The 13,662-nt window shown below is 39.2% G+C and overlaps 1 protein-coding gene across 8 annotated transcripts in view; it reads left to right on the top strand.

Annotated features, from left to right (window-relative positions):
* Positions 1-6,013: 6,013 nt before the first annotated feature.
* Positions 6,014-13,662, top strand: part of LOC102449867 (desmoglein-4-like) — a 29,681-nt gene continuing 22,032 nt past the window's right edge. For 7 of the 8 annotated variants that reach the window (XR_016348780.1, XR_016348781.1, XR_016348778.1 and 4 more), the window contains exon 1: positions 6,016-6,287. The gene's annotated coding sequence lies outside the window, so the exon portion shown is untranslated. Of the gene's footprint in view, positions 6,288-13,662 lie in introns of all 8 variants that reach the window. The other variant, XR_012901501.2, reaches the window with a different exon arrangement.

Here is a 13,662-nt window from a genome sequence, read left to right as displayed (position 1 = left end):
TGTTTGTTTTAAATCTGCTGCCTATTAATTTCATTTGGTGACCCCAAGTTCTTTTATTGTGGGAATAAGTAAATAACTTTTCCTTATTCACTTTTCCCATACCAGTCATGATTTTATAGATCTCTATCATATCCCCCATTAGTCTCCTCTTTTCTAAACTGAAAAGTCTAAGTCTTTTTAACCTCTCGTCATATGGGACCTGTTCCAAACCCCTAACCATTTTTGTTGCCCTTGTCTGAAACTTTTCCAATGCCAATATATCTTTTTTGAGATGAAGCAACCACATCTGTATGTAGTATTCAAGATGTGGGCGTACCATGGTTTTATATAAAGGCAATAAGATATTTTCTATCTTATTCTCTATCCCTTTTTTTAATTACTCCTGACATTCCATTTTCTTTTTCTACTGCTGCTGCACACCAAGTAGATGTCTTCAGAGAACTATCGACAATGACTCCAAGATCTTTCTCTTGAGTAGCTGTAGCCAAATTAGCCCCCATCATATTGTATATGTAGTTGGGATTATTTTTTCCAATGTGCATTACTTTACATTTGTCAACTTTAAATTGCATTTGCCATTTTGCTGCCCAATCACTTAGTTTGGTGAGATTTTTTTGAAGCTCTTCACAGGGTGCTTTGATCTTAACTACTTGAGCAGTTTGGTATCATCTGCAAATTTTGCCACCTCACTGTTTACCCCTTTCTCTATCATTTATAAATAAGTTGAATAGGATTGGTCCCAGGCCAGACCTTTGGGGGACCCCACTAATTACCTCTCTCCATTTGGAAAACTTACCATTTATTCCTACCCTTTGTTTCTTACCTTTTAACCAGTTATCAATCCATGAAAGGACATTCCTTCTTATCTAATGATAACTTACTTTACTTAAGAGCCTTTGGTGAGGGACCTTGTCAAAGGCTTTCTGGAAATCTAAGTACACTAGATCCACTAGAACCCCTTGTCCACATGTTTGTGGATCCTCTCCAAGAATTCTAGCAGATTAGCAAGGCACAATTTCCCTTTACAGAAAACATGTTGACTTCCCCCAACAAATGATATTCATCCATGTGTCTGACAATTTTATTCTCCACCATCTACATGTTTTGTTAGTCTTTAGGGTGCTACTAGACTATTAGTTGTTTAAGTTTTTCCTGTTAGAGACTAACTTGGCTACCCCTCAGAAGCTAGTACTATTCAGTCAGCTCCCTCCAGGGATTATCTTCCTAGTCTGTGCTGTGATGCAACTGCGTGTGTGAACAAAATCCATACTTCTGCCTTTTTGTGTGTATGTCATATATCACATTAAAGATCATTTTGATTTTGTGGTCCCATCTGTCAGGAGGATGGGCTTGTCAAATTTCTGTCACAAAGTAGCCTTGTGATTTGGATTACTTTGTTTAGGATTGCATTTTCAAGGGGACAATCTCTTTTTTTGCAGGTGGAAGCAATGATCCCAACATTTTTGAAGATGCAAATCTAAGTGTGTGCGCTTTTAACTACAGTATTGATGGAATAAATCAAGTATTTAGAAGCACAAGCACTCAGATATGTGTCTGCAGTGAGCTGCCACAAATATGCAGGCAATAATTTTGTGTTTCCCACAAGTAGGAAAACCAGTCCTTTCCCACAAATGGGTCTTTAATATGCATCTCCTTTTCTCTTACCCATTTATAAAGTGCTTTCAGAACATGCTTTGAGAACATCCACATAAGTGTGTTGTTTTAGTAGTAGTTGCATTATCAGCCATGTCTTTCAGCATTAATGTTTTCCAAGTGTAAGCAGGATCTGAAAGAATGAATCTCTTATGGGTAGCTAGAATGGAGGAAAGACCCTGGGTGTGCCTACGTAAATACAATTTACTCCTCCTTTGCTTAGATTTTGTTAGTTATCGAGCAGATAGAATGCTATTTTGCTCATTGTAATCAACTTAATTTGTGACCCAACACCAGCTATGTTTGTATTAAATGCAGGGATAGCTAAAATATAGTTACCAGTGTTTGTAATGTTGTGGGAATACAGAAATGCAGGACTGTGCTAAATTATTCCAAAGGAAAGGGCTCACAGTGAGCAGAAAGAAGCTTGCTAAGCCCGGGCTTGATTTTCAGAGCTCATTGAGAGGGAGGAAGTCAGGGAAGGTTATTCTGGTCAGGAGACTGTATAGCTTCCCTTGCCTGGACTGGTTTAACCTGTTCCCCTCTACACTGTTCTAAGAAAAGAGCTCAATAGGCATAATTAAGAGCCCCTTTCTTATGTAAATTGTGTTAGAATGTGTGTTTATTCTACCCTGATTGCTAAGAATTGAAATAAGGAACTGAAATCACTTGAGACTGATGGGCAGAAGTCATAGCCAAGAAGTGGATGGTAGCGGATGGTGACTGACAGCCAGCAGGGCGGCAGCAGAGAGATGCAGATGAGTGACCAGCATGGTGGCAGAAGTATGACAAGTGGCCAGCAGGGCGGCAGCAGAGCGCAGTAAGCAGATGGATGGTGAGTGACCAGCAGATTGAGTAAGATGGCTCTTTACCTCCTTATCTACCCACGCTGGGAAACAAACTCTACAAATGCACCTTTGAATTCTAGGTCTGCACTGACTAAGGGCAGCAAATCTGAGTGGGGGGCAGAGAAGGGTTGGGCACGTGAAGGGGACATTTATATTGCAGGACTTAAGAACCTGAGAGGTAAAGAACATTGCCCAACCTACTTGGAATAGGACTTTTACTCATAGTTTATGTTTATTAACTCTGTTTGTGGTATTTTCCCCCAAATTAATGCCAAGTTATTTCCCTCCCATGTTATTGAAAGTTTCTTTTCTACACTCAGACTCTGTGCTTGCAAGTGGGGAAGCATTGCCTCCCTACGGCACCCAGGGGTGGTATGTTAATTTCCCAAGTTACTGGGTAGGGGTTCAAGTTCTGTGTTGGGTGGATGGAAAGGAACCTATAGATTTTGAATCTAGCTGCTACTGGCTCCACCTGGCAGAGTGTTACACAAGTATCTCCCTGTCATTGAATTTCCATGATACAATAGAGTTGTACTTCCTTAGACCATGGCTGTATTGAATTAAAACAATGGATTGATTACTCTTTTATTCGGCTAGAAATAAAACTAGCATGAAACCCCATGCAAGTTTGCTTTCAATGAAAACATTCCACAAAGAGAAAGGAAAGACTATTTTTTAAGCAAGTTAGTTTATACAAAAGTATTTGTATAGCATGATAGTAGGGTTATTCCTGTGGTGATGTGCAAAGAGGCAGAAAGCATACAAAATCTTTATTCCCCTTTGCAACCAACAGCATAAACAGAGATTGGTCTAAGTAATTACATCAGCATGTCCCCATGGGCTTATGGTCAATGAATCAAGGGTCCGTCTATCCCAACCTCCATCCCTCAGTGGCTAGCAGGTATGTTGCAATGGCAAATACTGGTTGACAGAGTTTGTCTACACTACCACTTACGTGGATGTAATGGATGTTGCTCAAGGCAAAAGGACACAGACTGACCCTTTTAGGTATGGCCTATGTAGGAGGCCATATATTGATTACTTAAGCATTCCCAGTTGTCATTATGAGTGTTGGTAGGTTCTTGCCCCAGCATTAGGCCCAGTATTATGTGCAGAGTTGCAACACTCAGGGTATGTCTACACTACCCCGCTAGTTCGAACTAGCAGGGTAATGTAGGCATACTGCACTTGCAAATGAAGCCCGGGATTTGAATTTCCTGGGCTTCATTTGCATAAGCGGGGAGCCGCCATTTTTAAAACCCCACTGGTTTGAACCCCGTGCAGCGCGGCTACACGGGGCTCGAACTAGGTAGTTCGGACTAGGATTCCTATTCTGAACTACCGGTACACCTCGTGGCAAATACTGGTTGACAGAGTTTGTCTACACTACCGCTTACGTGGATGTAATGGATGTTGCTCAAGGCAAAAGGACACAGACTGACCCTTTTAGATATGGCCTATGTAGGAGGCCATGTATTGATTACTTAAGCATTCCCAGTTGTCATTTTGAGTGTTGGTAGGTTCTTGCCCCAGCATTAGGCCCAGTATTATGTGCAGAGTTGCAACACTCAGGGTATGTCTACACTACCCCGCTAGTTCGAACTAGCGGGGTAATGTAGGCATACCACACTTGCAAATGAAGCCCGGGATTTGAATTTCCCGGGCTTCATTTGCATAAGCGGGGTGCCGCCATTTTTAAAACCCCGCTGGTTCGAACCCCGTGCAGAGCGGCTACACGGGGCTCTAACTAGGTAGTTCGGACTAGGATTCCTACTCCTAACTACCGGTACACCTCATGGTATAATATGTTAAGCTCAGGCTACTCTGTCTAAAGCATATTCAGTAGAGGTTTCTTCCCCCTTCCTTATTTGTATTTCTTCATCCTACTAATATTGGGATGCCTTTCTCCTATAGGTTAGGAGAATTTGTTGCCATAGCCCTTTTGTGGTCAGACAGCTGCATGTTAGCTGGTTGGCTGGTATTGTGGTAAATTGCAACAAAAATCCCCCATACCCAATTTTTTCTCAGTTCTCCAAAATTTGGAAGTTTCTGTTGAACTGTTTATCTGTGCCAAATGTCACTCACTTCCTGTGAAATCCTGCTGAAGCTAATGTCTTACAAGATACAGGTCTGTTGGTTCTTTGCATTACAGCTGAATATAATAAAGGCAGGTTATAATGAAGGCAAGACAGTGGCTTGTGTCTTTCAAGTAGGAATAAGAGATCCTCCGGAAAAGGGCTTATTTTCCGGAATCATGTCTAGACTGGCGCTTTTCTCCGGCTTATTCCCAAGCCGGAAAAAAGCGGCAGCCATGTAAATGCAAATGCCGCGGGGGATATTTAAATCCCCTACGGAATTTGCAATTCCGAAGTCTACATTAGAATCCCTTTTCCGGAAATGGGTGCCAATGTAGACATAGCCAGTGAGTATAATAAAGGTACCAATAAGAGCACTGAGTGGCACTGGAGCTCATTCTGAGCAATTCCCGAGATGCTGAGCACTCTCAGCTCCAATTGAACACATCTGAAGAGATTCTGAGCATGTTGCAAACCAGACCCATTATGCCTCAGGGAGTCAGACTTCTCCCAGAATTCCCAACGTGCTCAAGGGGCACACCCCCTGCACAATCTCTTTGGAAACTGGAAGGTTTGGAAAGAAAGTGGAGCCATCTCCTCCACCTTCTTTTTGTCCATTTTGGGATGTTTTGTGCACCTACGGGTGATGTCTCTTCAATCTGTGTTCCTACATGCTATTTTGGCCCACCCCAGAGTCAGGCAAAAAGAAAGGAAAGTTTGAGGCTTCCTTCTCTCATACACTTGTGCAAGGGTCATTGTCTAGCCCCAGCTGAGTTCCAAACCACCCTTCCTTGTCCTTCCAGAAGAGTTCTAGCCATGGCCCACAGGATTTCTGTTTCAGGGGAAGTGCTGTGCAGCCTCTCTGCTTCCAGTTGGTTGCACCAGGATGGAAATAACCCATGGCAAGAAAAAGGATAGTGTCAAAGCACAGCAGTTAATAGGATCATAAGGGCTTTGTTTCTTATCCTAGATACTTCTGGTATTTTTATAACCCCAAAAATAAAGATTTTTATCAAAATATAGTATGATCTTGTTTATGGCTATTCAGTTTATTTTTTCCTAATTGCAAATATGGTGTAGATAGGTCTGGTCAATGTCTGGCCCAGAAGACAGCTATTTGGTTTTATTCTGCTGTATGAAATGGATATATATTTTCAGATGAACTCGTCATTTGTTAAAGTTCAAATTCTTTACAATAATATTCATTATGTGCCTTTAGTCGATGGACAGAAAGGAAAAAATCTCTCAATTGCATCTGAAGTGATCAGTTACCATTTTAATTTGTTCTCCTGGCGTAAGTTGTAATGTATTTGGTATCGTCCCTGTAAAGCTTGTCTTCTCTCTTTAAAATGATCTCTTTGGTATCCAGCAAAGGGGTTTGTTGCAATAAGAATTAAGGTGTGTCTCTAAGCTTGTACCTGGAAGCAATAATGTTGTTCAGTATTTCAGGTGAGACCAGCCCAGGATTTTTGGGTGGGGAAACAGACTCTGTTATACGCTATCTTCAGTGCTTCCTTCAGAGGAAAGCAGAACCTCTCCCAAGCTAGGGTGAAGAACATCTAGCCAGTGTCTTTTTTACACTGGCACCAGACAGAAGGAGGGAAAGGGAACCGGAGTGTAACAACAACTCATTTGGACTTGTATCTAAGAATAATCAGATTCAATGGATTGGCTCCCTTATAGAACAACTGCATTTCTATTCATTTTAATGGTAAGTAGAATTTTAAAATAATATTTGTAAGCTTTATGTTAATATCAAAATCTTTTTCTGCAGAGGATTATATTTTCTGCTGTCTCCACTTTAACTATATTGAAACTCATATTAATCAAGGCAGTTTTAAACATTGTGCATTAGACTCTAACCATAGCTCATTTTTAACTGAATCTTTTAAAAAGTTTCTGCAAAAAAACCCTCTGATTTTAACTTTAATGTTAATTTCTGAGTATAATTCTATACATTGGACAGCTTTGATTGTTAATACAAGATATGTTTATAGTCCTAAATATGTCTTAAGAGGCTTTTTCATTATTATTAATATTTGTCTTTGTTCAGTTTAAGGGGAAAAATCCAGAATTCTTTCAAAAAAATCATGACTAGGATTATTTCACTGTAGGTTTCTGCAGTGTTGTGGGTATCACATGTTTGCCTAACAAGCAAAAGGTCCCTCATTCAAAAATGTTGGTTCTTTTGTCTCTGTATTGGGGGCAGGAGACTGGACTTGATGACCTCTCTAGATCCCTTCCAGTTCTATGATTCTATGATTCTAGTGCAGTAGTGTTCGTGTATAAAAGTAGAGAATAAAGAAACCCTTACAATGGAGATGATGTTCTGTTACTAGGTTTATTTTTTTATTATGGGGGAGAAGGGGCAGGAGGCAGAATAGTGATGTAAGCATCAGGAAGTTGAAACTAATTAAAAACAGAGAAAAACTTCTACAACAACAATAGTGTAGTAGCACCTTAAAGACTAACATCTTTAAAACAGAGAGATATGAAAGAGGATCACAAAGGATTCTGTGATGCTCTGTTCTGGCATTATACTTTATTTTATTGGCTTGGGGGTTGCTTTTCATAGTTCATCTTGTATTTCTACAGTGAAGGACAATTATAAGACCCTAAAAACTACCACAAGTAGAAGTCCTGTACAGGAGTTTATTTTGTGGTGTTTGTTTCACACACAAGCTGTACAATGAAGTGTAAATATAATAACTTTTTAAATGCTACTACTAAACTATCCAGAGGATTATTGACATAGAATAAAAATAGTGGGGCTTCTTTGGGAAGATTAAGCAAACTTTAGCTCTTAGCTTTTCATTCAGTAAAACAGATCTAATGAAGAGGGGCAGCTGCAAAGTAACTAATTTTGATTCTTGGCACACAAAAAAAAGGGTTCTGATTCAGATTAGTTTCTGTTTATTTCTTGTAGCATACAGGCCTCTTCTAGGTATGGAATATTGTGTGCCATATTAACAATTTTAGCCTTTTGTTCAATATTATCAGTATTAGGTGTGACCTGGTTAATTAAATTACATGGTAATAATTATTCTTCATACTTGGATGGCAGTACAAATAAACTAGAGGGCTGTGTCTAGACTGGCCAGTTTTTCCAGAAAATCAGCCGCTTTTCCAGAAAAACTTTCCAGCTGTCTACACTGGCCACTTGAATTTCTGCAAAAGCACTGACTTCCTACTGTAAGAAATCAGTGCTTTTTGCGGAAATGCTATGCTGCTCCCGTTTGGGCAAAAGTCCCTTTTGCACAAAACTTGTGTGCAAAAGGGCCAGTGTAGACAGCTGAGATTTGTTTTCTGCAAAAAAGCCCAGATCGCGAAAATGACGATCGGGGCTTTTTTGCGCAAAAGTGCATCTAGATTGGCCACGGATGCTTTTCCGCAAAAAGAGCTTTTGCGGAAAAGCGTCTGTGCCAATCTAGACGCGCTTTTCTGAAAATGCTTTTAACGGGAAAAAAAAGCATTTTCCGTTAAAAGCATTTCCAGAAAATCATGCCAGTCTAGACATAGCCCAACTATACTATAAACTACTGTACATTCAAGTACATATTTTACTGTAGAAAAATAATCTTTCAACACTGCATTTTTTAAATGCATAATTTTACCATTGTATTGTGACTGAGTGAAGATTTCAGTTTCAATTAGGAAAACTGAAAGCTTATGTAAACACTCCCCACATTTTGGCAGGTGTTAGCTGTATGGAAGTTCATTATGCAAAGAAATTAACTATTATCTTTGGAACATGGAACACGTCTTTCTCTTGTCAGAGGACTGGTCAAATGTTCATAGCTGGAATTTAAATGAATCTTATTTTAATTCAGTCTCATAGTAATTCCCAAATGGATAAGAAAAAGAGTCCTTTTGTGCATATGGAAATGGCGAGATTAAATAAATTTTAATAATTCAGTTTAATAAATGACAAAGCCTGCATCAATCTGAATGCCTTTTTAAATTAAAGCCTTAATTTATGAGAAACACATTGAGCTCTGCAACTATTAAAGTTTTGGTACACATTTTCCCATTCATAGGCCTGATTCTGCAACTTTTACTCACGTGACTTCCAAGGTCATTACTTGCTTGAGTACAGGGTGTAGAACTGGATTTTGTTTCTTGTAGCTTCAGAGGCATGTTTTGATGAAACGGTATGTTTGATTCAGTATGACTCATCTCCATCCAGCTATCATGTGATGGTTAGTTTATAACAATCTTAAATTCATCATCTCTCTTGCTTGACCACTTTTTCCCATTTATTTTCTTGACTTTCTCTTCTGACTGCAAAGATACAGGTTTCATTAACTACTCATAATTTCTGCAATACATTGGAAACTGAAGGTGACATTTATACATGCTAAGTTTTCCCAATGTATTGCCCACTGACATTAACAGAAGTTACACTCCCCACAGCAATGACAGCAAAATAAGGCCCAAAGTTTCAGTCACTTTTAAATGTTTGTATTCATGAAACTAAACACTTTAACATGTTTGTCATCAGGATTTTTTCTCCTTTATTATCACATAAATAATACAGGCAAAACCTTGTAGAAAGCTTGTAGAACCTTCCTTTGGATATGCATGTAGAATACCCACTGAAGCCAATGGAAGATGCAACAGGTATTTAAGGGCAGAATTTAGCTTTGGGATCTTAAGCCAAAGTTTTCAAAGTATCTGAAGTTAAGTACTTAAATCTACATTTAGTCTTCTAAATAAAAGTGGACTGATTTTCAGAGACGCTGAATGGAAACTATAGATTGTAAGCACCACTGGAAATCAGAAATTTTTTATTTAGGATCCTAAACATGGATTTAAGTATCTAACTTATTAAATTCAAGTTTGGAAGAACAACTTCTCCTTAGAACTTTTACTCAGGTTAGTTCTCCATTCATTTTTTGGATGGTTAATTCCAGTTAAGAAATGGAACCATGTATAATTTCTATAGGGCTTAGCTTGTATTATTCATGTGACAGAGGAAAACAAGTCCTGATGACAAAGTGATGACAAATCATGCATCCCCTTAAAAAATGAAACTATTTGATATCAAAAGGGAAACCAGTTAGATAACAGCAATGAGAAATATGCTTTTCTGTTTGGATTTAAAGCTACTACATGCTTTATTTAAATAAGTAGGGAGGGAAGATCAGGCCGAAGCTTCAACCCTATTCCTTAGTAGTTAGCATACAGTGGCTGGGATTGGTTTTTCTGGAGCTGAGTTATAGAACTATGGAAACAGACATTCATGAAAGGGTGTGTTCACATAGACTTTTACTCAGTGAGAGTGTTGGCTGAGTAAGAAGTGCAGTATATGACTTAAAGTGCTGATGCAAACGAAACCACAGTGGCCCAAGGATGACTAATATAATGAGTGTGAGTTCTCTATACACCTCCCAACAAGATCAGCAAACACTCCCCTTGACTTCAAAGAGTAGAATCAGGTGCTATAGAATGATGCTGGGAACCAGAGCCAAAAAAAGGAGTTATGGGCATGTTCAGTCATTTGGAAGTGAGTAGGTGGAGGAGGGAGGGTTCCAAAATTGCATATTATAATTTTGCTTGGCAGTCAGTTAGTGATTAGTGAATGACTGTAAACTGCTTTGAGGATGCAAAATGCTATATAAATGCTAGGGGCCAAATTCTGCTCCCAGCTACTTCAATATAAATCTGGAGTAGCTCCAGTGACCTCAATGGTGTTTTAATATATTTTTCTCCAGTGCCAGTGGCCCAGGTCTTTCATATTATACAACTGAATTGCAAATCTTTGAGACAGACAAAACATAAAAATGTTTAAGATGGTCCTAATTAACAGGACTTTTTGGCATTGCATGTCCGCCTCAGTCTAGCAAATGCGTCCCTCAACTGCCTGCTCACTCTACTATGGACCTTCTCTTCAGTGTGAATCCTCACACAGGCTAATGGTCTGTGAAAGGACAAAAATTGTGATGCTGTGCGAAAGGGTACCAAGGCTCGTTCCATGAGCCTTCCAGCAAACCTGTCAAGTTTGTCTCTTCACTCAACTTTCCATCTGCCCCAAAATTCCAATAGCATACCTCATGCCAAGTTCTCGTATAGTGGTAATATTATATCTTCCACACAACCTTGTGATTATATATTTTGAAGGAATTCTATTGGATAGCTTAGCATATGTCAACATATGGAATACACATGAAAATGCTGAGTCTTATAATATATATATTCCAAGGCCATTAACTCTCATACACCTTTCTGGGACAATGAGGTTGCTTGCAAGCCAGGGGAGGATTTCATCCTAAGGAAGCACTAAGATCACCAGCACAGTCTCTTTGGGTGCCATTTTAATTCCCAAAGAAGCTACACAGAAGCTCTCCCAAAGGAAGTCCCTGCTAAAAGACACTGAATCAGTGTAATGTCTGGCAGGGTTTTTCATCGTGCCCTTTGGGTGGTGTAATTTGTTTCATGCTGTCCTGCCGGTAGGTCAGCTCTGCACTGACATTGAATTAGGCTTGTGACTGTCAATCAGAGCGCAGCCAAATGTGGGCAGAGTATCCTCCCCTTCTCTCACTAAGTGGGTAATAATAATTCCCTAGATGTACTTTTTTAGATTAGAAGTGAGGCTAAAGCTACTTGTCCAACATGTCTCTTTCTAAAGAGCCTATTTGCCTATGTCGTTATCCTTTCATGGGGAATACTTTTCTTGTCAATTTAGGTCCAGATTTTTCCCCACATCCACCTTACAGTGAATAGTACTTACTCTGTGAACAGTCTCAAGGCTCTATTCAGTCTACATTCAGGTGGCAAAATCTGCCCCATAATCACTTCTCTTCATTTTGCACTAATGAGTTGGGGCCAGACTATAAAGCTTACTGAGCAGTATCTGGTCACATTGGCAGTCCCATTGATTTGAGTGGGATTACCTGCATGTTACTCTTTTTGGAACTGGCGACCAATGCAAATAAAGGGTTTACAATGTGGCGAAGTAGAGTCCAGTGGACAAAATTGCCATTTGTGAACCTCATTGCCTTTGGAGAGAAGTGATTTTTAAAAAGAAAAAAATAACTAGAAATGGCATCCAGTGATAGAGTTCATGACCAGCTTCTGACAACACACTCATTCAATAATCTTTGGAGGAAAATGTTTATAGGAAGGATGCATGAATTAAAATTAGCACATATTACACAGTAACTTCTGTTACAACCACAACTTTTAATCTTCCACAACACCTGGCATGAAGCCCATTTGTTTAAAATGCACAGCTAATGAAATTGTGGTGAGTTGCTGTTTAGTACTACATATTCCTATTGAGAAACAGACTTGGTAGCAGGTATTCAGGGAAGAGAAGGCTATCAATGATAGCCAAGGAAGATGAGAAAAGAAAAGGTCTCTCGCATTGTTGGGCCTTTTTCCATGCTGAATGGAAATAAGGAACCAATCCTGGATCAGTTCACATTAGGAGTCTTTTCTCATGAAAGAGATGCAGGATCAGGGCCTAAATCCATAACTGACACTGTGAACTGATAATTTTACTGTATCAATTGCACTTTTTTACTATATTGAATGATATACTTAACTAAACTAAGTTTCCTTTCAAATTTTATATAAAAATGCCTCTTTCCTCCTGATTTTTTTTATTGTCTTAAAGCAAATTCACATTGGGTCTGACCCTACAATCGTTATGCACATGAATATTTCCTTACTTAGTTAGGGTCTGATCCAAAGGCCACTAGACTCCATGGGAATCTTTCCATTTCCTTCCCTGGGTGTGCCAGCCAGAGCATAATCTCTTTGGCTACGTCTAGACTGCAAGCAGTACTTTCGAAAAAGCAAGCCGCTTTTTTGAAAGAGAGCACCCAGGCAGTCTGGATGCTCTCTTTTGAAAAAGCCCTGTTTGCATTCAAGAACGCCTTTTTTTGAAAGAGCACTTTCGAAAAAGTCGTTCTTCCTCATGAAATGAGTAGTACCACCATCGAAAGAAAAGCCGCGTTCTTTCGATTTAATTTCAAAAGAATGCGGCTGTAGTCTAGACGCAGGTGAAGTTTTTTCGAAAAAAGGCTACTTTTTTCCAAAAAAACCTGCAGTCTAGACACAGCCTTTGACATTAATGGAACCTCCATATGAGTAAAAACTTTCCATATGAAGAGTGGCATAGAGTCTAACCTATTATACTTAAACAAAGCCAGTATATTGGCCCATGCTTGGATTTTGGCATGAACTTAGCAAGAACAATCACAGCCTTTTTACCAATAAATCTCTTTTAAAGCAAATCCAGGACCCTCTTTTGTAGTCCTGTGTATGAGAAACGCAGTCTGACAGAATCAGATCATTTTAATCTAATTTTGTTTATGCATATTTAAAGAAGAGGTTTTAATTTTAAATTTTTAAAATATATTAGAGTACTAAATTATGAAGAAACAATTACGATATATAAATTAAATTTTCAAAGAAAATGTTTGAAAAATAGTTTTATCCTTCAGCCAAGGATAAAGCTTAGAATTTTGTTTCATGATACCAGGAGTTGAAAACATCACTAATGCTGAAGCAGAACACGGTACTCAGTTTTAGAGGTTAAAAAGTCTCAGAGCAGTAGCCGTGTCTGTAACTTTAATAACAACAAGTAGTTCTATGGCACCTTAGGTGTAATTGCATAGCTGAAGTTGAAGTACCTTAACTAAGCTTTTGGCACTGTCCATACTGCAGAAAGTCGAAGGGAGAACTTCAACTTCCCTTACTCTTCAACTTCCCTTACTCTTTGTGGAAGCAGGACTACCAGCATCAGCTAGAAAGCCCTTTTCAGTTTGAATTCGCATGTCTTCACTAGAATCACCAAGGCTAAGTCTACACTACACCCCTCTGTTAGCAGAGGGATGTAAATAAAGTACATCGAAAGTGCAAATTAAGCGGGGCTGTGTTGTTTTTGATGAAAGTGTGGGTAGGATCTGGCCATAACAGCTTAGTTCTGTATTACCTGCCCAGCTAACTTGACCCAGTATGTTTAGCATCTCTCTCTCACAACCTTAATGCAGATCAGTGCAAGATGTAACCATAGCTGTTTTTTCGAAATAATGGGCAGCTTGTGTAGACACAAGATAGCTTTTTTGTGATACTGGAGG

The sequence above is a fragment of the Pelodiscus sinensis genome, chromosome 2 (assembly GCF_052426305.1).
Source record: "Pelodiscus sinensis isolate ZL-2025 chromosome 2, ASM5242630v1, whole genome shotgun sequence".
NCBI classification, from domain to species: domain Eukaryota; kingdom Metazoa; phylum Chordata; order Testudines; family Trionychidae; genus Pelodiscus; species Pelodiscus sinensis.
Note: the sequence above shows the minus strand (reverse complement) of the source record. Positions and strands in the feature narration are given on the sequence as shown.